The sequence below is a fragment of the Grus americana genome, chromosome 3 (assembly GCF_028858705.1).
Source record: "Grus americana isolate bGruAme1 chromosome 3, bGruAme1.mat, whole genome shotgun sequence".
Taxonomy (NCBI): domain Eukaryota; kingdom Metazoa; phylum Chordata; class Aves; order Gruiformes; family Gruidae; genus Grus; species Grus americana.
In genome coordinates, this window is record NC_072854.1 from 16,505,304 (window position 1) to 16,530,518 (window position 25,215).

Consider the following 25,215-nt stretch of genomic DNA (forward strand, 5'->3'; position numbering starts at 1 on the left):
AGGAGAGCACTGGGCTGCCCTCCAGTTAAACCACTAACTCCCAGCTGCTCCCGCTGCCTTTCCATCTTTGAATCTTCCCTGCTCCAGATATTCATCCTTGCAGTGCCAAGGGCAGAAAACACAATATTCTACTCTGCTGCAGTCAATTTGCAGAAAACAGTGGCTTGGAGCAAATAATGGATTGACCGTGGTCTTTTTTTTTCAGAGCAGAAATTGTAACACTGCATTTCTGTCCTTGGGTGAGGAGGTGCCTTTGGGTCCTGTCCTTCAGCAAATCCCCTTGGCTTCATGGTGCCCAGTCCAAAACCAGTCCCTGCCTCACTGGCAGCAGTCTCAGACTTTCCTGGGAGAGGGGCTGGAGGAGCAGCAGAGCCTACTTAATGCACGAGCTGGACTTCAAGCAGAAATAAACTTAGCCTTAATCATGCACAGGGTTGGAGGACACATGGTAAAACTTCCAACTGGTAGTTAAAAGAGGTTTGAAAAGGTTTAATGCCATTTCTCCCTTTTCCTATAATACCTTTATTATTTCTGTTCCTTTAAAAATAGAGGCTCCTAGACAACAGAGAGGCGAGATGTTAACTCCATTTATTAGATTTCACTACTTCTACTATCAGTAAGATATATCCTGTTCTTTGATGGATGCTCATTTAATATCAGCTTCAAAAGCTTGATATTCAAGTAGTCTTTGCATTCAACAAATTATAGGTTATTTCAACCCTTCCTCCTCTTTTACATCATTTTATATCAGAAAAGTAACATGCAGTGCAATGCTCTGAATACAACCCTGCATATGAGCTTTCTTAAAGGCTTCATAAAGTGTTCAACCCAAATATAACCCTGCAGTTGTTGTAACCAATTTGTTACGAATAATTAAATAACCAACATTAACATTAATTTATTAAAGCCCATCTAAAAAACCAGCTTCGATATGAATTGTGATTTCAGGTAGCTCCTCCAAAATGAAATGCCTAAATATCTCATTAATCACGACAGCAACCCCTGCTGCTGGCATCCAAGTGACATTTCATTCGATTGCTATAAAATGCTTTCATCAAATCACTTTCCGGAGGCTCAGCAGCTGATTTAGCCACAAGACCACTCGGAGGATGGCTGCTAATGGAAATCACCGGGAGTGGGTCTGGGATGCTCAGGTCAGTCCTGTGATTAGGGTCCTGGGGTGTTTTTTGTAACAAGCCTGTACCAGCCAAATCCTCGCTGCTGTGGGTGTAGAAGGCAAGGGAGGAGAGACATCCTTGCACCCAATGTCGCCCCGGGCAGTCAGCAGAGACCTAACTCCAACACAGCCTGTCCCTCATTTCCCATCACACCAGGGTGAAATCCAGGGAAGCGATGCCACTCACGTTGCAGCAAGGTCCATCCCTGCTTAGCTGGATGAGCAGAAGCCCTCAGAGCATCTGGCACTGCCATGGCAGTAACAAAAATAATCACAGGAATGCTCTTGAGGTGATCAGACAAGGAAAGGCTTGGATGTATAATTGCAGACCAGTAGACTCCACAAGTATATCATTGCTCATGAAAGCAATGCTCAGTCATGTAAGGCTCAAACAGAAGGAAATGCAGATGCATTTTTGTTCCAGTTTCACATCAAAATTTTTGTTAACATTATGCAGTGCTGCTGCCTGCCTGCAACAAGCTAAATCCAGGCGGGCAACAAACCAAGATGCCAGAGAACTCCTACCTGAATATATCCTCTGTCCTTCTAGGCTCACCAAAAATAAGTAATAATCTCATGGCGAAAGCCCAGCAATGAGAAAAAAGGTCTTTTACTGAGGCCAAGACGCACATCAGTTATGCAGCACTATGGTGAGTAACTGTAGTAACTCTGAAACAGCTAAAGTAGCAATTCTGTGTTTTTACCAACAGATGGACTAGTTGTCAGCATCCAGGCCCTGAAGTATTTGAAATACTTGTAACAAAGCTCAGTACACCCTACTTTTACATTAACTCTCCGGCAACCACCAGCTACCGCGGATAGAAGCGTTCTCTGAGCACGTAACCCAGAAAGCCAGAGGCCAGCCCGGCTTTTTTGCTGCAGACCTTCTGAAGGCAACGCCCCCCCCCGAAACTGAACTCCTGATGGGATCCTCTTAACGCATCCGTTACGGCTGCAAAAGGAGGAATGACTCCTCAGAGCTGCTCTTCCTTGTGCAAACCCCCTTGGATACTGATTTAGTGTTAATAAAAAGACAAAAATTGATGAAATGTATGTCTGTAGGACAGAGGTGCTCTCCAGCAGAGAAAGACAGTGCACAGAGGAATAGAATAAATACTCTCTATATTACCTGAGCTATCTGCTTTGCAGAGGGAAATCTAGCACCATTTCTCTTGCAGTGCTCACTTATAAAACGGCACAAACGTGTCTGAGATCTGTTATGGTCCTGAAGCTGTAGCACAGTGCCTCTGGGACTGCAGGAGCCCAAAGCAAATGAACAGCATAAGCCAGACAGCAAATACTGCTCTAAGTTGGTGTGAAATGCAAGAACCATTCCCACAAGGGTGCAAGATTTTTTATTAAAACTCCTAAAGCATCAGATCCGTCACTGATGCCTTCTGCCTTGGGGTGCAAAAGAAGAGACAAAAGGATTTAGCCTACAGGGATCTTGCGAGAATTGTGTTAAGAAAGGCTTTTACAGTGATGGTGGTCAAATACTGGCAGAGGTTGCCCAGAGAAACTGTGAAGTCTCCATCCTTGGAGATACTGAAAACCCAACTGGACATCGTCCTGGGCACTCTGCTCTAGCTGACTCTGCTTGAGTAGGGGGGGTGGACTGGATGATTTCAAGAGGTCCCTGCTAACATCACTGTCCTGTGAAATAGCCTCAATATCCTTTTTCCTACGGCCAGGTGACGATGAGAGCCATGAGGAGGTCCTGCTCCCCTGGGGCAATTCGGCAACCGTGGTGCCTTGTTCTGAGGCTGTATTTTTTAAAGTTTGATCCTTGTATTTGAAACTAAACCAAAACACAACACAAAAAACCACCAGTAGTTCAAATAAAAGCCTCAGTCACTAAGGATCTGTGCAGCCACACACCCTTGGAACACACCCCGGGGAAAAATGTTTTGGGCTCTGGTAGCACCAGGGCTCACCAACTCGGTCAACGCACAGATGTCTTCAAGAAGACTCCAGCTCCCGTGGGCCAAACTGCAAGAGGGAGACAGGTTCTTGGGCACCCCAGCTAGCAACAAATGCCTAGCGGTAAGAAAAGATCATGTAGCAAATAGGCTGTAAAATGGGTTTATAACAATATTCTCTGGCCCGTGCTTTGCCCAGGGCCGGTCACCAGGTCTGATCTGAACTGGGAGGGGAAATGTGCAATTACACGGGCCTGGGACAGATAATGAACTCTGGAGTAAAGAGCAGATTTTGTTACGTGTTTTAATGCCAGTATCCTAAGCAACGAGCATTGCAATAGAGAAGGCACAGGATATACAAATACGTTGCTATAGATATCTGGTCCTGCCTGGTAAACTTGTGAACTTCTTTCCTGCCCTGCGGCAAAAGCAGCGCCAACGCTTACGTACCAGCTACCGCAGCACCCGCTTCACCTTCCCAAGCTGTAGACTTGGGGCCAAAACTAACACCTTTTGATAAAGTTCAAAGTGCAACGAGAAATATCTCCACCTCTTGAAAAGTAAATAATAGAAGCAGCAAGACAAAAGAGAAACCTCAATCAATAACGCGGCGAAAAATTCAAACGCTGCAGGAATGCTGCAGGGTTTGAGATGCGAAAGGCTGGTGTCAAGAGGAGCTGAAGCTCCTTCCTCCACTGCCTTTGGGGAAACAGAAAGAGAAACGAAACCTGACAAGCGAAGAACAAACCATACTAAATAAATAAACGGGCTTTTTAACTTTTTCACTTTCAATGACTACTCACGCTTTTATTTAAATAAGCAACATGGCTTACTTGTGACTTATTTTCAAGTTTAATCCTTTTCAGAAGCTTATTTAAAAAAGTGGGCAAAGGGGAAGGACCACCACCTGTATCACCCACACTTTCAGTTCCAGAAAACCCAATAATAATTCAGGTACGTACATGAACACCCTTCCGAAAGGCACACTGAATTGGTAACAGACCTCAAGCCACCTCACTTTGTAAGTTCATCCATAAACATGTACCCAGGAACTGTGTGGTCTTGAAAACTCAATCCCATGTCTGGGATGAAAACTCACTATACATAACCACCTACCCCCAGCTCGCCAAAGGAAGATATAATTACAAAGGCTCCAATCCAGCAAATAGCTACGTGAGAGGAGTATCTGCAGGCTGGCATATTAATTTCATCAAGTCAGTTGCAAGGGCTAAAACCCAAGAAATTCACTTATAGGTCTCTGGATTGCTCATGTCTATTGAAGTCACTTTACTTGGGATTATATTCCTGATTTACAGAGAAAAATCAATTAGTCTCTGACATCAAGCATCGATGCATTAACCTGAGAATCATTTTATGTTTGCAAGATAGCTGCAGCATCTTCCCAGCCGCTGCAGTCACTGCAACCAGCCGGGGCACGCTGGTACCCGCTGCGCCTGCCGACACTGATCCCCATCACTGGGAGGTGAGCATTTGCGATATCGAGAGCACGGTTACAAATTAACTGCAAAGAAACGCAAGAACCACAAAACATCCCCAAACATTCACAAATTGCGGCTAGTGAGAAAAAAAAAACAAACGAGACCTGTGCTGGGGCCAGAGAAGTGGCGGTTCCTGGGGAGCTCTCCGTCATGTTCTCCAGCTCAGGGAGGAGAGCTTATTACTGTTAAGGGCAAATATTCTCAATGCAATAAGGAAAGCACAGAAATATTTCGAGTAAATTAGGAAATTGGGTTAATTTGGGTGGGAGCAGATTGGGTAGCAATGCAGCCTGTGATTGCAGACAGGAAAAGAAAATCATGAGTGGATTTTCCTCGTCTCCTCCCTCTGCCCTTTCCTTTTATTTTTTTTTTAAAACGAAACCAAGGGAGAAGCAGCCAACCCTATTTTGTCTTCAGATGCTGGGCAAAGTTAGCAAGGCTTAACAAAAATAACATTACAGTTTGTTTACGCAATATTACAGAGCAAGGAAAACAAGTCAGCACAATGTCTTAGCACACAAGGTCTTTTTCCGAGAAGGTTGGGTTGCACGAGGGAAAAAACCCACGTCATGTTCACTGAAGGTACTATTATGATATATAATTTTAAATAAAGCTCTGTGAGTGCAGGCCTGCAGGACAGGGAAAGGTGCCTGATGCGAACTGGGAAATCAGAGAGAACATTGTAACCTTTTAGAAAAAGGGAAGAAAAGTGACAAAAATCAGCAGAGGGCATTATATTTTGAATATAATTAAAACCACAGAATTAGCACGGTTGGGCTGTTTGTCATTGGATTTTAAAAGTTTCACACAATTCAGTTGATGAAGGTAAATCACAGGATAGTTCTCTACAGAATAATCACAGCCCTGGGAGAAAGGAAGGTGGATTAAATTTCAGAAGAATTAGCCAAAATATGTATCAAGAGCCAGCCAACAGCACCCGAGCAAACCCCATAGCATCAGAGCCATTCATGTGGAGAAGATGGAGAGTTTGGGGACGATGACACTTGCTAAAAAGACAGTGACAGATGATAATCAGCCCTCAGAGGCTGGTCTGCAAGACCATCTTCACTGCTAATGATGCCTAAATGAAAAAAAAATAGAGAGATCTGAGTCCTTCCCCAGCTGCAGGGACTGTGCTGAGACAGGGAGGTTGGAGGAATCAAGGGGATGTCAGGGTAGCTACTTTGAAACAGGGAAGAGAAGAGAAGTGGGGTTTTTTTTTCAAAGAGTGGAAAGAAACTATTTTTTAAAGAAAAAAGCATTACTTAGCAGAGGGATGCTCAGTAAAAAGATGCTCAAAAATATGGTTTTGGAGATATGCCAACTAGCTACCTTTAACAAAAATTCAACCAACAGTTATTTAGATGCTTAATTAAAAATACTGAAACACTGAGTGGGGAAAAAAATAAACCAAAAGAGAAAGATTGTTTGTCACTAATATTTTCATCCACCAAATACAGAGCTATTGCTGACAATTTCTACCAGTACCCAATTTTTTGTTCCAAAAATCTCAAATCTAATATAAATGCATCCATTCATTTTATTAATCTAGCTTTCTAAACAAGTTTTTTTTTTAAACCAAAATTCTTCTCAAAACACTGTTCTCTTTCCCCTTCAGTGGCAACCACTAATAATAGTAATCTAATTGTTTCACACCTTTATTTTCCTGTTTGTTCAATGAAAGAAATGCTGAAGTTAAAAATCTAAAAGCAAACCTAGAGTTTAACCTTTTTTTTTCTTGCAGAGGCGTAAAACCCCTGTGAAATAAAAACTCCGTAAAATAACCACACAAAACCAGCATCCCATCCGTAAAGAAGGAAACTGGTTCTTCTGTTGGATGCAGCAATTCAGGCAGCAGAAGACCAAATCTTCTGCTGCTAGGAATCAGCCCAAGCTCTACACAAGCTGAAGATATTGCTCAAGTCTTGGTGGACATGACTGTACCAGCCTCACCAGGGTTTTTTAAAAATTATTTTTAAAATCAAGGAGCCAAAAGTGCAGAGACTACTATCGCGTGCAGGAAAGCCATGTCCTCAGCACACATCTTGGACAAGAGCATCGCATGAGAAACGCGATGCAACGTTCATGCTCAGGTTAGTATCAGGGCAACCACAAGTCTTCAGGCCTTGACAACGCAACGCCAAAACCTTCTATTGAATTACAGCAAAATCTATGCTGGGATGTGGACACCCGTCTGCGGCAACATCCTGCTGTCCTCCTGGGATGGCAAGGTCTGCCCAGGCAGACTGTCCCGGCTGGTGGCTGCCCGTGGGCAATGTGTGCAAGGGCACACGTGGGTGTTTGCCCAAGGCAGTGCCTCGGTGGTCTGAACTCCAGTCCCAATGGTCGCAGGGATGAGTGGAGCGTTGGTGTTCCTCTTAGGTGGATCCTGAACACAAAGTGCTATCTTCTATACTCGTTGCAGAGATGAGAAGGACATCCTTGCTTATCAGCAGTGATATGACAGACCACATTTCTGGCCATGCATGATGCTCAGTGATACAAGTAGTACCCCCTCTTCAGTTGCCATCACCAAAAACCGGAGAAAATCTCCATTACACAGGAAACATTGTATTATATTGTGACTAGTTCCTACAAAAACAGTACAACAACGAGCAACACCTCTTCACTCTGCTGTCAGGGGCTGCACTTGCTGGACTCTCCCAGTAGCTGAGTCCAAGGCAAGCAGAGGCTGACATGGCAGCACGGCAGGACACCTCCAGTCCCAGCCCACGCACTGAACAGTCACAACTTTCATTAATGCTGAACACTCAACAGTATGATTTGCTTCTAAGTGCGTTCGCTATAAATTATGCAGAAGAGCAATATGACTGTCTGTCTCGGAGAAAGGGAGCACTCCATATCAGAGGAGACAGCTGAAGACCCCCTGACCCAGACACACAATGACATTTTTAGGGGCACTAAGAACAGCCCTATGAAAATCCTTTCTCTCCTCTGGCATTTCTGCACAGCATTCAACACCCGAATGCAAATCATCTCGGAAACAAACCATGCAATGTGCACTCAAGACATCACTTTTTTCATTAACCTCCACCACAGGGCTCCATCCCCAGCAATATCCACACCAAATGTGCTTTCCTGAGCGCTGCGGGTGAGGGCTGCCTGGAGCTGAGTCTCTGTCAGCAAGCTGTGTAAGACAGCAAATGGAAAATCAAATCACACTGAATTTTATATTTGTATCTAAGTGATGCCAGTCGTGGCCAAATGGGTGTATTTTCCTCCCTAGCTCGGTATGGTAACAGGAAGGAGATGTGATGGTTTTGAAGCAGGAAGCACCCCAACAGGTGTGGGATGAGAAGAGCTGACCTCCACCTGAGACCACACACAGGGCACATCCTGTCCCGTCACCTCGGTGCCACATTGGTGAAGGTCTCGACTGGAAAAACAGGAAATAAGTGTCTTCTCTCAACAGCAACGTTGAAGGTGGGCATTCATGGAGGGAGAAGGGGACAAGGGAGAAAACCTACTCCTGATATCACCTTAAGGTGTCTCTTTCAGATGGCACTATCTTCATGAACTTTGGTTTAGCAAAGGCAAAAAAAAAAAAAGCATGTAATCAGTAAGGTTTTAACATATCAGGCCATGGACAGATAAGGTCTTCTGTGTCCGGCCACGCCAGGATACTGACCTCAGCCACTTTTTGATCTTTTCATTTATCATCAGCTACTAGTCAGCTCCACTTCTAACAGGGCTACAGAAAATCCTACTAAACCCAACACTTTCACCAACTTCTGCATCTTTCTCAAACCAAGATCCATGCTGGCCACCAGGCTGTCTTTTTTTTTAAATCTCCCTTCCCCAAGGATGACATCTCTATTTTCCTGGATATTTTCGGCAACTTTTCTGTGCAAGAAGAAGGTATCCTGTGTGAGAAACCATGTCAACAAGATCTTTCTAGAAGTGCAACATTTGTGTAACGTCAACACAATAATTTATCATTTTTTTTTCCTCTTGAGAGGAACAGGAAAAAAGTGTTTAAAGGACACGGCAGTGGTTAAAAGGAGGGCTGCGCTGGTGGAGGATGGTGAACTCATTAGAAGTTTCTGAAGCGGTGCCTCCTCTTGGGGTGTGCAGACATCATCTTTCAGCATACAACAACGAGGCCACTTCCCTTGGCCTTGAAGCCTGATAACAGCTTTTTGTTGGCAGTGTCCATGTTGAAAAGGGAAGGCCAGCGAACGTACCACCTTCGGGGTCAGGGGAGTGAGCTCCAAAACTGGTGTAGATGTTTGGAGTCACATTTGCATTGGGCAAGAGGTTCCTGCCAGAGGAAGGTGAAGCTTTATCTGGTCAGCTGAGGGCAGTCCGGACCACGGAGGCACCAGGTAGATCCTCCAGCTGATGCTCTGCCGTGGCTGAGCCTCCCATTCAGTCTCTTCTCTCTCCCCTTTGCACGATCCTGCAGCTGGACTTTCCTGAGATATATCCAGCACAACAGAAATAGTCCCATATTTCTCCCCCCGTCAATGCTCTGAAGAGAGTAGGCAGTACCTTAAAAGCATTTCAGGCCCTCAAATTCTTGTGGTTAGCATTATTTTTTTCAGCTTCTTGACCCTCGGTTGCAGAGATCATGACTTGTCAGAGTTATTTTGAGACCTCCCTTACGTTTCACAACTAAAACGCAGCAGCAAGCATCAATCAGGCTCCCAAAGGAAGGTTGACCCCCATATTTCCTCTTTGCAACACCAGCATTTCCAATTGCAGGAGAGGTGGTGGGGCAGGGCAGACAGATGGGCATTTATATATCCCACAGACCAGCCCAGGACAGCGTTCTTTGGCATTTTGGTGCCAAAACCTTCTGTTTTAGAAAAGGAGAGGAGCCGCAGCTGAGGATGACCCCACTGAACAACGGCACATTGCCCCGGCATGCTGGGTTTTGGAGCGACTCCAAGCAGGGTGGGACTGTAAGGAAGCAGACAAAAGCTTTGGATAGAGATCTACGGGGAGGAAGCGCTTCCTACTTCCTATACTCCACAGAAAGGACGAGGGCTTTAAATAACCCTCCTCCTGAGCCCTGCTGAAGACCAAGAGCATTGCCACTGGAATAAAGTCCTATCTGGCTGGGACCCGGCTGAAGACCGGGGGTCTCGCATGGGATGTGGCCACCGTGCTGTGGTTCCCACCACGTTGGTGGGAAGGGGAAGGCTGGGCTGCCCACAGTCCCATTATGACTGGGATCATCCATATTAAAAAGCCTGTGGAAAGCCCGGGACAGGGCGCTCAGCTCCCCCACCAAAGGTGCAGGCCGGACTTGCCCCCCAAGAACATCCTTTGCTGAAAAAGGAACTCAAGAAGCTACATTTACACTTCGCAATGCCATCTCGACGTTACACTATTTCTCAAGCCCATTGACCTATTAACCCTTCCTCATATGGCCTGTAGGGACGCAGCAGCCCCTTTATTCTGATGGATGGAGACACTCAACCTGCTCCCTCCCTCCCTCCCTCCCTCCCTCCCAGCTCCGTCCCTCCCATCCCACCTCTGCAGCCAGACCAGACCTTCGCCCCTTGCTTCCCTTCTTCCTGTCGCATGGCCCCACATGTAGACCATGAGCACTGGAGCCAGGATGACCTGTAGGTTGGGCAACAGTACTGATCAGCAAATAACTGGCATTGACCAAAAAATCTCCACTCCTAATGAATACCAATTGAATGTTTACTTTCCTTGCATTTAACAGAATCAGACCTTAAACACAGTAATACATATTTGCACACTACTCAGATCTTTCCTCTGTAGAGTACTGCATCAGTTATCTGTCTATTTTAATGTACATATTCAGTTGTCACACCTTTCATCTGCTCTTCTCTGCCCTGAACGTCAGCCCGTGGGAGGAAGCCTGTCATTTTTCAACCCATCCTTAGTGTGCTGGAGCCTATTAACCCAACAGAAGACCTGTGCTGTGCCAAAGTTGCTTAAATCTACATCTCAGATATTTTCAATACCTGGAAGATTTAATAACAGAAAATAAGGGAGAGAAGGAAGACAACCACAGGTTTGGAAAGTATCAGGCTAGACAGAGTAAGAAGCAATGTGGAAAAAATACACTCCAAATTATATTCTCAAAGCAAAAATGAAGATATAGGCAGGTCGGAAAGAACAGACTTGTGCCACATTTCTGCTACAGTCTCTGGTAAGAAATGGCATTGCTTTGAAATGGGATTGAATAAACAAACTTCACCTTCCTGGAGGAAAAAATTAGTTCATGAATGGCTTTGCACAAAGCAATTACCCACCGGTTTGGAACAGACGTCTGCGGTTTTGACCTGCCGAGATAGCCATCGAAACTGCGCTCGGTCCAAAACTGGGAGAGTTAAAGTTATCAGCTCCTCCCTGGTTTTACAAGGGAGTGAAAGAGTTAAAACTATTTCTTAAAACAATTATCTGGCAGCTTCTGGGTTCACTGGACAACAAATTGCACTCAGTAAAAGTACCGTTGTTATAAAACTCTACTAATTCAAATGATGACAATACGGTGAGCACTCAGCTGAGAAGATGGCTTTGTTGGGCTGAAATTAGACAAAGTGCAGTAAGAAACAGCCTGTAGAGATGCCAAATTCGCAGCCAGGGGTGAGAGGGGCAGACCTGCCGAGTGCCAGCCCTGGAGAGGCGGCATATCCACCACGGGCATGCACTGAAGCAAAGATGCTGAGTGCCACCGTTCCTGCAAATTCAGTTCAGCCATTAGAGGTTATTTCTCTTTTTCTTGTTGCTTCCAAATCACCTCAATGTCCCATAAGTTTCCGTTACTCAGGTTTGTCCTAATGGCTTCTGTACAGAGCTATGCCAGGGTGGATGTATCTCAATATATTTGCACTTTAATGCAGTCAATACTCATTATTTTCAATATTCCTGAAGATGAGCTGCTCCTCTTGGAAATATGGTCACGCTGAGGCCCTTAAAGCATCACACAGATGTGTGTTGGTATGTTTAGGTACATGTTAGGGGAGCTCAAGCCCAACAACAGCTCGTCTGTCACTCCAGGGTACAAGTGGCACTGGAAGGCCCTGGCTGTCCCCCTGCATTGCACATTTTTCCTGCTTCTTGCTGAGACACAACGGGCACTTGTGCATAAACCTAGGCAAGCTCTACCCCGCCTCATACAGCCAAGACCAAACTAATGGTGCTGGCAATTCCCCTCACTCTGCTGAGGTAACAGTGGGGATTCAACAGGGGAAGGAACCATCCAGCTCATCAGCTTCGGCCCCTACTACAGCAGATATAGCATCACTCATTGACTTTCTTCTTGAGCTTCATCCTAAAAGCCAGCCAGGCTTTGCTCCCATCACCCCAGTCACGGGCCTGATTCCTCTAACAGCTCAAAATCATCTTCTAACTTCCAGCCCAAATGTGTTCAGTGCTGGTTACAGCATTTGCTGTGGTCCCAACACAACCTTCTCTAGAACTTCCCCTCTGCTACACACAGGTATAGAGATCCATCACTCTCACAAAGCCTTGGCTTTCCTGGCTTCACTGAGCAGGCTCTTCTCACCCCCTCTCAGACACACATTTTCCTTTCCCTGTGTGGCAGAAATCCTCCTCTGCACTTAGAGCAGTGACAGCCTCCTGACTCCTGGCCACTGGGACCACACTGCACCATCTTGGACGAGGTCTCACCCGTGCCTGCGCAGTGACACCGAGTTTCCTTATCTGCACTGGGAACACATCCAAGAGGGGGATTTGTCTTTTCACCTTAGTGCCTTGGGTCAATGTGTTCAGCTCTGCCCGGGCTCTTCTCTGCGTGTCCCGACAAGCAGCTTCTCCTCCCTCCAGACACAGACTCCCCCTGCATTTCTTGCCTTTTCTGTGACTTCCCTCCCCAGGGTTAACCAGCTCTCTCAGAACCACATCCTGATCTTCTTTCATGTTAATGACAAAAAGCAATGTCGTGGCATCAGATATCTGATCTGCGCACTTCCAAACATGGAGCTTCAAAACCCATCCGCTGATAAGTTCTAATGGAAGAGATGTGAAGCTCAGTGGAAAAACAACATTAAGAAATAAGTGATCCAACATGTTACCGGAACATCTCTGCATATAAAACCTAGTGGTGCACGTCACACAAGGATTTTCTAGTTTCTTCTCCAGCTGTAAGTGTTGGACAACCGAGGAGGACCACTTCTACTGCCCATCCAGTGGGAGAGCAGGGAATAACGGCGTATTTGTTTTATAAACAAAGCAGCAGGCTTGTACAAAACCAACCAACCAACCAAATCTAACCACAGCCTTAACTAGGGGAGACCACAATCACTCTCTATTTGCTATTCAATAGTATCTGTGTACTAGAAAACATTTTCAGCAAGTGCAGCTTCTCAGACACATATATTTGTATTTTATCCATAATCCAGCTGTTGAGCTTTTTTCCTCCTAAAGGAGGAGATTCAGATCTGGCATATCAGAGGAACAGCTGTAACAAACAGAAACGCCATTAGGCAGTTTGCTCTGAAAATGAAAAAAACAACTCCCCCTTAACTAGAGCAGGGAGAAAGGCGACTGAAAATACCCCTGAGTGCTACGAGCAGGTTGCAGCCCCCTTGGAGCCTGGGGGGCCTCAGGATCTGCCGTACGGGCAGGGGAAGCAGTTCAGCAACGATGTGTTCATGCACGCTTACAGACACACAGTGCTTGCAGTAAATGAGAGATTTGCCACTGAGAAAAGCACTTTTTTTTTTTTTTTTTTTTGACATCAAGAGAAGCATGTCCTTTGCTGCTTTAGCTCCCCGGGGCATGACTGCTGCGGTCTGGCACAAGTCCTCCTCTAGCTCCAAGCAGTGCCTGCACTGGAGCGACATGGCAGGACCCTCTGCAAACCAGAAAGGCACCCTAGGTTAGGTCGCCATGCAAGCAAATGGATGGGGACAAACCATGCAAAAATACTGCAAGTTTCATCATTTGCCAAAACTTTGGTCTAAGCCGTAAGGATGTTTGGATGTACGCTGGGGCACACAGGTAGCCACAAGCATGCTCAGCTGGGTGCTCACACCAATGGCCCATCACTGCCGACATACAAGTTGTGAAAAAGCTTTACACCCCTACGGGTCTCAGCATGCCACTGAATAAAATTTGTGTATGCATAAATCCCCCAGACCGACTTTTCCTATAAAAAGCGACCGTTTCTCGACCGAAACTGCTCTTGCAGGCAGAGAGGGGAGCTGCGGCAGCAGGTTTCTCCAGGCTGCACCACAAAGCCGTGGGGGGTGCCAGGAGCACCGCAGGCAGAGCTTAGAGAGCTCCTCAACAACAGAGCACCACTCTTTACCCACAAATAACCCCGCTAAAACACATCCAGTTTCTTGACGCCGCTGTTGCAGCCAACGTTTCCAGCCTGCAGCTTTCCAGGAGAAAACCACGGCACACACACGCTCCAGCCTGCACTACGTTTAACACGAGTAGCCTGGTTTCACGCAACCGTACAAGCAGTGGGAGCTATTGTTTCTTTGCTAAGGGCACGTCTTAGGCTGGTACATGTTAAAGTTAACCAGTGGTGAAGCCCGCTGCTCCGGCTCTGCAAGGGGGATCGCATCTGCCGGCGGCTGCCCCAGCCCAAAAGCGAGATGCTGGAGGGTTCCCGCTGCGATGCAGAAAAGTGGCAGCTGAGATCTGGCCTCTGCCGTGCCAGGCACCATGCACAAGGCTAAAAAGAGCCTGTCACTGTGCCAAAAAGTGGATAATTTAAGTACAAAGGCAGCTGACGGGACTTCCCTGCTTTGCCAAGCAGCTAGCTGGAGAAACAGATCTTGCAGCATCACTCTGCATCAATGAGCTGGAGGGTCCTTTCAAACCAGTCCTGGGCAGGTCCAAGGACAGGCGCTGGGAATAAAGAGGAGCTGCCTGATAACTGGCAACACTTGGCAAGCCTTAAAAAAAATATCTGCTTCCCCTCCTTCAAAAGGTTATGGACCTCTTTCCTACCATTGCCTCCCAGCCCATAAAATGTCATTAAATTTACTCTGACTGAAAATGCTGGATGCCTCATGTCTTAAACTTGAAGAACATTTTTTCCACTCAGACACAGGAATTTTGCTTACCTTCATCAAGCAGCAGTGCCAACAGTTGTCCAAGTACAGCATAAATATCAGCCTTTGCCAGTAAACAAATGCAGATTTTGGCAGCAGACCTCACAGGAATAATCACAGAATGGGCTGGGTTGGAAGGGACTTCTAAAGATCACCTAGTCCAAACTGCTGCCATGGGCAGGGACATCTTTCACTAGACCAGGTTGCTCAAAGCCCCATTGAACATGACCTTGAACACTTCCAGTGAAAGGTAATCCACAGCTTCTTAGGGCAACCTGTTCCAGTGTCTCACCACCCTCATCATAAAGAATTTATTCCTTATGTCCAATCTAAACCTACCCTCTTTCAGTGTAAAACTGTTGCACCTTGTCCTGTCACCACAGGTCCTGGTAAAAGTCTCTCTCCATCTTTCTTGTAAGCCTCCTTTAAGTATTGTAAGGCCCAAGAGATCTCCCCGGAGCCACCTTTTCTCCAGGCTGAACAACCCCAACTCCCTCAGCCTGTCCTCATAGCAGAGGTGCTCCAGCCCTCTGATCAGCTTCGTGGCCCTCCTCTGGACTTGCTCCAACAGCTCCATGTCTCTCCTGTACTGGGGCCCCCAGAGCTGGATGCAGTACTCCAGAGTGGAGTAGAGGGGGAGAATCACCTCCCTTGACCTGCTGGTTACACTTCTTCTTGTGCAGCCCAGGACACAGTTGGGTTTCTGGGCTGCGAGCGCACATTGCTGGCTCATCTCCAATATTTCATCCACCAGTATCTCAAGTCCTCAATCCCTTCATCCCCCAGCCTGTATTGATACTGGGGGTTGCCCCAACCCATGTGCAGGACCTTGCACTTGGCCTTGTTGAACTTCATGAGGTTCACATGGGCCTGCTCCTCCAGCCTGTCAAGGTCCCTCTGGATGGCATCCCTTCCCTCAAATGTATCCGCCACACTACTCCGCTCGGTGTCACCCACCAACTGGCTGCGGGCACACTCAATCCCACTGTCCATGGCATTAGTAAGGTAAAATACATGACAACACCTCGCAAGGAAAAGCCCAGACGGGGAATGCCAGCACGGACTGAGCGATCCCGCATGCGGGGCTGAAGAGTGTATGCAAGCTAAGCTGGACCATAATTTCTTGAAACTCCATTTCCATGCTTTATTTATTTTTTTTAAACAAACTAAACCCCTAAGCACCAAACTGAAGGCTCAGTGACAACTCATACTAAACAAATTGGCTACTCGGATCATTAAAACACTTGAGAGCTGCTTTACTTCCTTCTGTTTATGCTCTACTAATCTTTACATTTCTCTCAGTCTGATAAAGTAATTAAAAAAAATAAATCTATTCCACTTTCAGTTTCTGACTGCCAAAAGCATCAAGAGTTCACAAGCTATCGGGTTGAGGGTTTTTTTTAATGAGAAATATTATTTGCCATATACTTTTGGTAAATAATCCCAGTGAGTTTAGGTATGAAACAGATCCGCAAAATTAAATAGGCAAGAATGTAAACTTTGTGTCACTGCCTCTAAACACTCCCAGCCTCACACCTAAGGAGCGACTTGGCTGGAACGTTATTTATCAAAACAAAGAGGCCAAGTGATGCACAAGTGTCAAAGACATGGCAAGGAGGGCAGGGAGGCTAATGCCTGAGTCAGTTACGCAAGTGGGGAAATGCAGGGTGAAAGGACGGGAGGACTCCGCGGGACGCACGGCAGCCAGGCACAGAAAGCTCATAAAGAGCTTTGGCAGGAACCGGCTGCCCCGCCGGTGATGGTGGAGCCGGGTCCCGGCACCGCCGGCTGCAGGACTCCGTGCCCGGCACCCTGAGCAGCAGGGCAAAGCTGCCGGCAGTCTGCTGACGAGCTTTGTGCTTGCTGGGCACATGCGTGGAGCCCGTGGGGTGCTGGGGAAAACAACAAGAGGGCTTTGATGCTTTCTCTGCCATCTATTCTGGGTTTTAACGCTGATTATTTTTTTTCTGGGTTTGCTGCTGAAGTGCCCACGGACAATGAGACCATTAAGTGTTTACTCCAGCATGAGATTAGTTTGGGTTTCAGTTTCTGCTGAGCCAGCTCATTTCCTTCCATATTCTTACAGGAACAGATGCTAAAATACGAATGGGCAGTCATCATCATAAAAGCAGAAAAAGGAATATTCTTCATATAACAGCAGTTAAAATTATTCTTTTCACAGCTTTAGCCAGAACCATTCAATAGCTTGCTCCTCCATCTAATTACATCACATTAAACAGGCAAGGAGCTATTATTTTGTCTGTTCTTTAATAACAAAAAACCCCACATATACACCTCAAAATATTAAAAACCCAACCAACAAAACAACTGGCCAAACTGGCCAGATGAACAGTCTTCAGAGGAGCCAAATAGAAAAATTACTTTTGTCCCCTCCCACCACACATGACTGCGGTGCTGCCGTCAGACACCAAATTTAATTGCTGCAGCAATTAGTCACAAAATTCAAGGCAAGTTGAAACCAATGGATACACCAAAGAGCATCCCTGCACCATAACCAGTTCTTCCCCCACAAAGGAAAACCAAGCGGATGAATAACCCGTGGTTAAAAAGCAGCTAGCCGTCCCTGGGCTGTGACACCAGCACGGACGAGACGATGGCAGCCCTCGTTAAACAGCCGGCCCGCGTGCCACCACTCAAGTCAATGCAGGAGCATCTCCCCCCAGGTGCTTTGGTACCCAGTGGCCGCATCCCAGAGCATCCCTGCAGCCAGGTGCCACAGCTCTGCAAAGCACGGGGCCACACGGCAGAGACAGAGCCACCAGGGCTTGGACTTTCTTTCACGAAAAAAAAGTGGAAAAAAAGCCAGATTGTTTGCGACTCCCAACAGACACCTGCTCCGCCACACCAGCCACATTTCCCTTTCCACTCATGATTATTCCCTTCATGATTACTTGTGCAAAACTGTCTACAGTCTTCTGGAAACTAAATTGCATCCGTGAACTTTATCCCTGCTCAGAAACGCCCCAGGTATGGGAAGATGCTTCTCCATGCAGCTCTGCTACTCAGATGCTTTGCCAGCTAGAGAGGCAACCTGCAGCCCCTCCAGGTGCTTTTTAAAGTACCTTTTACGTACAGATATAAAATCCATCATTCACTAATGCTTTTTTAAATGCATTTAAAATGCCGGATGCTTCTCTTTGGCTGCCCCAGCTGGGTAACCCGGTGCTTGGCAAGCCCGTACCTCCCCGGTGCTGCTCCACCAGCCCACCACTGAACCTGCAAGTGCCATCTCCTCCGGGATGAGGGAAAGATACGTTAATACAGGTCAGAAAACCGAGATCACAAAGGACTGAAGCCACTGATTCCCCGATCAAGCTGCCTTATTGCTCAGTGCAAATTTTCCAGGAGGTTGCTAAACCTCTGAGAACTAACAAGCTGTGAAGCATAAATATGCAATATAAATATATAGACAATATATGTGTTGGTAGGACTAATGATGAGAAATCACTGATAAAACTTAGGACTTTCACAGAAATCTCTCCAAATCATCAGCTTCTGCATTTGAGACAAGCGAGGCAAGTTCATGGAGGTAAAAACAAGGTTCATGGAGTAAAATGGCTTTAGGTCACAGGGAGAAGAAAGTAAAGGTCCCTGATGGCAGCTCAGGCCAGAACCAGGCTCTGCAATATCCTACTGACCACAGGCTAGGGGAGTTTCAGTCCTGCCTGTAAAGAGCAGAGAAAACTATGCAACTTCCTATTGCCTTCGTCAGCTTATTCGTAAACACTTTAGTATTGCGAACGTTTTAATTGCCTGTGCATCCCCTGCACAGTATCGTTACGCTTTCTTTAAAAAACCCCCAAACAAACCAGCAGCATATTAGGAAACGTAGCACCCTTAATGAAAAGTGACGCTCCCAGGGTACCTCCTGACCAACACAGCTGCCCTGTGGTTTCAGCTGGGTGCTGCCTTTCTCGCTTCCCATCTGCAGCTCTCGCAGCGCCGGTGTACGGGCTGGCACCACTCCTCCCTGCCCGGAGAGCAAACCCCCGCGGGCCGGGCAGCACGGCGTCTGTTCAACAGCGGCCCCACGGCTCTCGAGACGAGTTTTGGTGCCGGTTATACCACCGCAACACCACAGTGCTGCATCGGCACGAGAGGCTGCCGTTATTATGCATCTTTGACGGCTTCACCGTGGCTCTGCTTGCTCACCTGTTTCACCTAGAGCTTCTTCCACTCCAGACCTCTAAACCACTCTCTAGGATTTAGGGTTCAAAGCCAACCACCTCCCTCATCACCAAAATTCATACGCTTGCGACCAACGGAGGACCTACGCGCTCACATCACCAAAACCACGACGTGTATTTGCAGAGGGACTTCACGCACCCACCCCACGTGGGACAGACACCCACAGGGTGCCTACGTACCGACTGACAGCATGACCCCCCCGCACCCCGAGAACGGCCAGCCAGGCGCCATCAGCCCTGCTCCACAGCCGGCTGCCCAAGGGGGTGCCACCCGCCCCCCTCACCCCCTCACCTCGCCCCTCCGGCCGCTCTGGGCTCAGGCAGGGGGTTCCCCGGGCCGGGCCGGACGCCCCATCTCTCCGGTTGCTCTGCCGCAGCCCCACGCAAACCAGGAAGCAGAGGCGAGTGGGGAGTTTATTTTTAGATTTTTTTTTTTTCTTAACTATGAAGCGAAAACACATGCAGAAACCACGCATTCACCCTCACTCCGCCCAGCGATGGGTTTTACATTTTACGTCCTTCCAACACTCAGAAACTCCCAGGCGATGGTGGAGAACAGACGTCACCGTATCACCCCATACATTTCCATTATCCTCCCCCAGCACCCCCATTCCTACACGGGCAAAAGAAGAGTCTTGCGAACACCAAATTAAGTCTCTCCACGAAGCAGGCGAAGCCCAAAGCGAGAGCTCAGAAAGGGAAGGCGCCCTGTGGAAAAGCAATTCCAGGTGGCTCTGCTCTCAGCTCGTCTCCCGCTTTCCCACCTCCCCAAAAAACCATCCAGGCTCAGGACATCCAGGAGCACCAGCAGAAGATGGAGCTCACACCTCCAAAGCTTCGCTGCAGACTTTTCAGAGAAAGAAGAGCCAATGTGGGATTAGTTGTCTCCTCCCATCAGTCCAAACACAGTTTTGAATCCCTACTAGCCAGAAGTTGGCTGAAGCTTCTCTTCTGCAGCTCCTCAGACACCATTACTTATTGTATCTTTGGCTGTTCCTGTTAAACAAGATACAGGATGCCAAGAGACACCAAGAAGCCCCAAACGTTAGTTTCAGAGGCACAGGCAGGTAGGAAGGGTTGAAGGGTTTTCCAAGCAGTTGATATTCTTGCAGTCTACAGCTCCTCAGGTTGAATTTTTGGAGGCATGAGACCAACCGGCTGGTCACCCTTCCACCATAGGAATTTCTGGTAGAGCACTTAGTTTCCCTCAAAGGTAAAATAAAGACAAAAAGTTGAAAGATTCCCTGGTTTTCCAAAGTAGGTCTATCAGAAATTCATAGGTCTGTCTTTTAAAAAAGGGGGGCATGAAGTCAGCATACACGTATCTACACCTACAGCAGCAAGACTTCTGCATCAAAGAGAAGAAAACCTTGAAGGAGCAAATACATTTACACAAGACCCAGTTTGTGCCCACAGCCTGGTGTGGCTACATATTCAGGCTCTAATAGCAAAATTACCTATTTCTACCTCTGTTCAAAGAGAAACCCCACGCTAGCGGAGGGTCACTTAGACGTGAACATTATTAATATAGAAATGACTGTTTCAGAGCTCTGAAAACCCTAATTAATCACAGCATTGGTTTTATGAGTGATCATTTGCAAATGCCATGCCAGCTCTGCACAAATCCCTGACGTCACCGGCGATGCCTAATTCCAGGCATAAAAATGCCCTCACTACTTGCTGGATACCATACTGCTTGGACAACAAATACAAGCCATCATTTTGATGAAAGCAAACTTGAAAGACAAAATGAAGCCACTTGAAGTCATAAGAAGGCATCTGCCTTGGTTTTAGTATCTCACTACTCATTTTTACCTCCAAGACAAGAAAAATTTGGTGAGTATGCCATTGCACAGCAGCTCAGGGATGGACTGGACAGCTTCAAGCACTACAAGACTTGAAGACACAAGCTTTGCTCCACAACCTCAACAATAATAATAAGATATTCATGAACATAAAAAGGTGGAGGCTAAGATGGTTGGGTCACTTAAACCACCCAGTGGTCGCCTATGCTGGGATAAAAAGTAGATTCAATACAGCCTTTCAGACACTTTTAACTAATTCAAAAATCTTTTGGAAAGGCTGGAAAATATTTCTGTGTGTTTTAAGAAGCAGAGTTGATGTGGAACATCTTTTCCCAGTCCAACCCAACAAACACATGGTAAGACACAAGCTGGCTTTAGGCCAGCAGCTTACGTTAGCTAACAACCCCCCCTTGCTTTACTATCATCCAGCCCTCTTGGCACGTCTCAACCAGCCAGACCGGGTTTTCAAAACAGGCCAACGTATCGGGGTGCCCAGAAGACACCAGGGCAGGCTGCATGCTGACACACCGTTCAGGCACGCTGCAGCCCAGATCCACCTTGATCACACAGCTGAACTCCTCCTGTCAAAACAGTAGTTAAAAATATACTTTCATCCTGTCCTGGATGGAGGCTTGGCCTCTTTTGGGGATGCCAGGATGGTGACGTGAGCGGCACTACTCTACTGCCCCAAACCACCTCACCCTGCGTGATGCCGGCAGCGGCACCCTGAATGCACTGCCACAGAGGGCAAAACTTCCCACAGCCTCTGCTTGCCTTATCGCCAGAAGTTTTTCCTATGCTGTTAACAAAAAATTAAATTTTTTGTTGTAATAAAAAAGAAGAGGATATTGGTGAGAAGAGCCCTGGGATTTTGCTACGTTGGAGACATTTCACAAAAACATCGCTGCAACGCTGCAGGTGTCATTAGTCACCTTGCCCGTGCTTTATCCGATCGTGTACGGTGCCCGTTCAATACCCTCTGGCAACACACCACGGTGCCTGGTGCCAAGTTCAAGTATCCCCTTGCTTAAAAACTGAAAGTTATTTTACGTGGGGCGATGGGGAGGTGCGTTTGTTGTGCAAAGTGGAAGCCTTATCTGCGCCCCCGTACCCTGAAGGAGACTTGAGTTGAAACCTAGTTAACTAACGAACCGCACTCTGCAAGGAGCAGCATGCTTACTTCTAGGAAGCATCGCAGAAGCACCAGAGTCAGCTACAATGCCCTATTCCCTTCATCTACAGAAGCAACGTCTTCCCCTTCCTGCTGCCCGAGGCTTTGCCACACCGCTTTGCCGACGGGGTGGACTTGTGGCTGCAGTGACACCAGCGTCCTGTCCCCTTCCCACGCGAGACCACCCATAGTAAGGCAGCTCCTTCTCAGGGTGGGCACAGAGACCCACGGACACCCAGACCCCAGCTTTCCAGGAGCAGAGATCAGCACTGCTGGGCTGAAACGGGCTGCCAGCCCCCCCAAGGGATGCTGGCACAGACCCCCCCCAAACATGGGTGAGTTCCCAAGGGAAAGGCATTTAAGTGTCAAGACCTTTCCTTTCCAACCTCCAAAGAAGCCTACAGACTTCTCCAGCAGCCTAATGGACTTGTTTATTGCTGCATCCTTCACTTTATAGGTCAACATATACCAGAGAGCTAGCAATTCTCAGCTAATCAGATTTCCATGCAGACTGACAAATGGCTCCCAATAAGAATATAAAAAACCCATAAAATCAACAGTCCCTATAATCAACTCACTCGATGTAATGCAGTAAGCGTGCAGAAAGCTCCTATGCTTTATTAACACATTTGATTGCACTTCATGACAGCATCCCGGGGGGCTTGTGGCGGTGGGGGTACCCCAGCCCAGGCTGGCTGCGGGAAGGAACGTGTTCTTGCTGGTCTTTGCTGTTTGTACTCTGTTAATGCTGTGTTATTTTAAAACTAAATTAGAGGCAATTCCTTGACATGCCATTAGTGTGCTCGCCAAATGCCAAAGCCAGACTCACAAAGGAGGTCCTCGCTCCTTTGGAGCCTGGATTAGCCCAGGCTGGAAACATCTTAAGATGAGTCCTTCCTATCTCCCCAGCCAGACCCCAAAACCACAAACTGACATCGCCCACGGGGTGCGTAAATCATCCTTCCCACGAAGACCAAGTACATCTCCTTGTTACCCTGCCCCTGCAGCTCCGCCACATTCAGTCCCTCCAAACTCCAAATCCTACACACTTTACCCCATTTCAGAAAGCTCACTCAACGCCAAGAAGAGCTTGGTTTAATGACATTGCTGACACATATATGGCATCCTTCCTCCTCCCCACCGCAGTGCTCTTGCTGACAGTGGGGCATTGCACACCCCGAGAGCCAAACCACTGAACCCAGTGAGCCAGGAGAGGAGGAGATGCTGTACAGAGAGGCAGGCAGAAAATCACAACCTCCTCTTTCATGATGGCCTTCAGACGGCCTTAGAAGATGACCAGAATTTCCAGCTAAAACACTGGTGCTCTCAGAGGTCTGGCACCCAAGCTGCTGAGCAGGTAAAGGGGACAGCGAATCTGCCAAGGTCCCTGATTAGGTGTGAAAGAAAAGCCCTGCACACACAATACTCTTACTGCAGCTATAAATAGCCCCCTCCGAACCAAAGTTGTACACATTGTATTGACACTCCTGACTTAATAGGATTTGCTAGGTAGCCCAAACCAGCTCCGGCTGCTGCAGGGCAGCCTCGCCGAGCCATTTTCACAACACGTGTGCACCGTACGGTGCTGCGTGTGGGGGGAGCACAGGAATAATCCCATGTTTTCAGTGTCCTGGTCACAACTGAGGCAGGAGGAGACCATGAGAAATTCCTAAAGGGTCTTAACGAATTTGGACACGCAGCACGATGGGGAAAAAACTTCCAGGCTGACCGTTTCGATTTAACAAGCTTATCTCACGACTACATTAGAGAGGCTTCTGTTTCTAATACCAATGCTGTTTTTTTCTCCTTTATATCCATCCTTTTTTTACAGTGGTAGAGTAAGACAGAAAACAATGGTCTAATAAAATATATATATGATAGTACCATTTATATAATTTCAAATAATTTCCCACCCTGTCTGGATTACTGTCTGTTAAACTGAGATGCTGACTTGAGTACTATTAGGCAAATATCTTTAACTGTATCATTTCCACCACACCACTTCTGCAGAGTTTCACAGCCAGCCAGTGGTGCTGAGAATCGGGTCCAGGTTGTGCCTTGACCCTTCGAGCATGTACAAGATGTATCCCCTGCCCTCGGTCCCGGGGCTGGGCTGCGCTGCCGAGCTCGCTCTTGCCTCCCCGGGCACAACCACAGCATCACTTCACCTCTGCCATCCACCTTCCAGAACTGAGCTGCCATCACTTCCCTCACCTGATAAAATACTCCAAAACCTGTCTGCTCATCTGCTCTGGGGAAAAAAACCCAAATATTGATACTTCCATCTCCAAAATGAAAAAGTACCAAGGACTATTTACAGCAGAAGTGAGCAGCCAGAGCCTCCTGACTACATAGCCAAACACTCCACTTTGCTCCACTGTTGTAAGGGTTGAGCATCACCTGGCTGAAAACATCACCCTGAAACCTTGGGGCCTGAGCCACAGACCAGGAGGCAGCATGACTCTATGTTGTACAGATGCAGAACAAAAAGATGTCTTCTGGTACCTCATCACATCATCCCCAACGTCACTGCCTCACAGGCAACAATCCCGAGCAAGGAATGAAGTAGGACAGTTTCATATTGCGTATTCCCTACCGACCCCAGCTTCCTTCAGCTGCTGCATGACCATAAGCAACACAGGGACCAGGCAGGACAGTTGTAAATGCTCATCCATGTGCTACATATTGCAGGTCACCGACCCAACTTGCTCAGCACGAACTCTCGAGCATGCCTGTCGCTCCGGGCACTCTATGTCTTTGGGGCTTAGGGACGCAGTCTCTCTGTGCAGCACTTCCGTGTTTTTCTGGGATGACGTTTCGCTATTTGGAGCACTGGGAATTCATAACACAAGAAGAAGAAATAATAAAGTTGACCTCAAGCTGGTTCAATACACTCATTCTGAAACTAAAGCAGCAAAACCATGATGCATCATTTTTTCCTACCACAGTCTTAACTGTTATGGAAAATGCAATAACGAAGAAAGGGGCTGGCTTGTGAGCTAACCTTACCTGTCTGCACCTCATCTGCTTCTTCAGTATGTACTGCATGCCACGGCAATCATATACATAGTGTTTGCATGGCTATCTAAGAACCCCAGGCAGAAGTGATTGTAAAGAGACATGTAGTTTAAAATTTCATTAAAGAAATGGCTATAATACAATCACAAGTCACTCAATGCACTGGAGGCTGAATGCTGCTAAGGAAAATTATGAGCCTCCCCCTGCAAATATCCTTATCTACCCACAACAGAGAATGAGCCAGTAGTTTAACACCATCTTTATTCAGCACATGCACTAGACCAGAATAAGGTGATCATTAAATAGTTTAAAACAAACAAGCTAGCAAAATTTAGTAAGCCTTGACAAACCAAGCGAAACAGGGCTAAGAGGCTCTACCAGCTA

At 47.1% G+C, this 25,215-nt stretch overlaps 1 protein-coding gene across 6 annotated transcripts in view; it reads right to left on the reverse strand.

Annotated features, from left to right (window-relative positions):
- The window catches only part of HPCAL1 (hippocalcin like 1), an 85,892-nt gene that overhangs the window by 8,307 nt on the left and 52,370 nt on the right, over positions 1-25,215 (reverse strand). The window contains exon 1 of one of the 6 annotated variants that reach the window (XM_054821595.1): positions 19,130-19,241. The exons of the other annotated variants lie outside the window; for them this stretch is intronic. The gene's annotated coding sequence lies outside the window, so the exon portion shown is untranslated. Of the gene's footprint in view, positions 1-19,129; positions 19,242-25,215 lie in introns of those variants that run through there. 6 annotated transcript variants of the gene reach the window in all.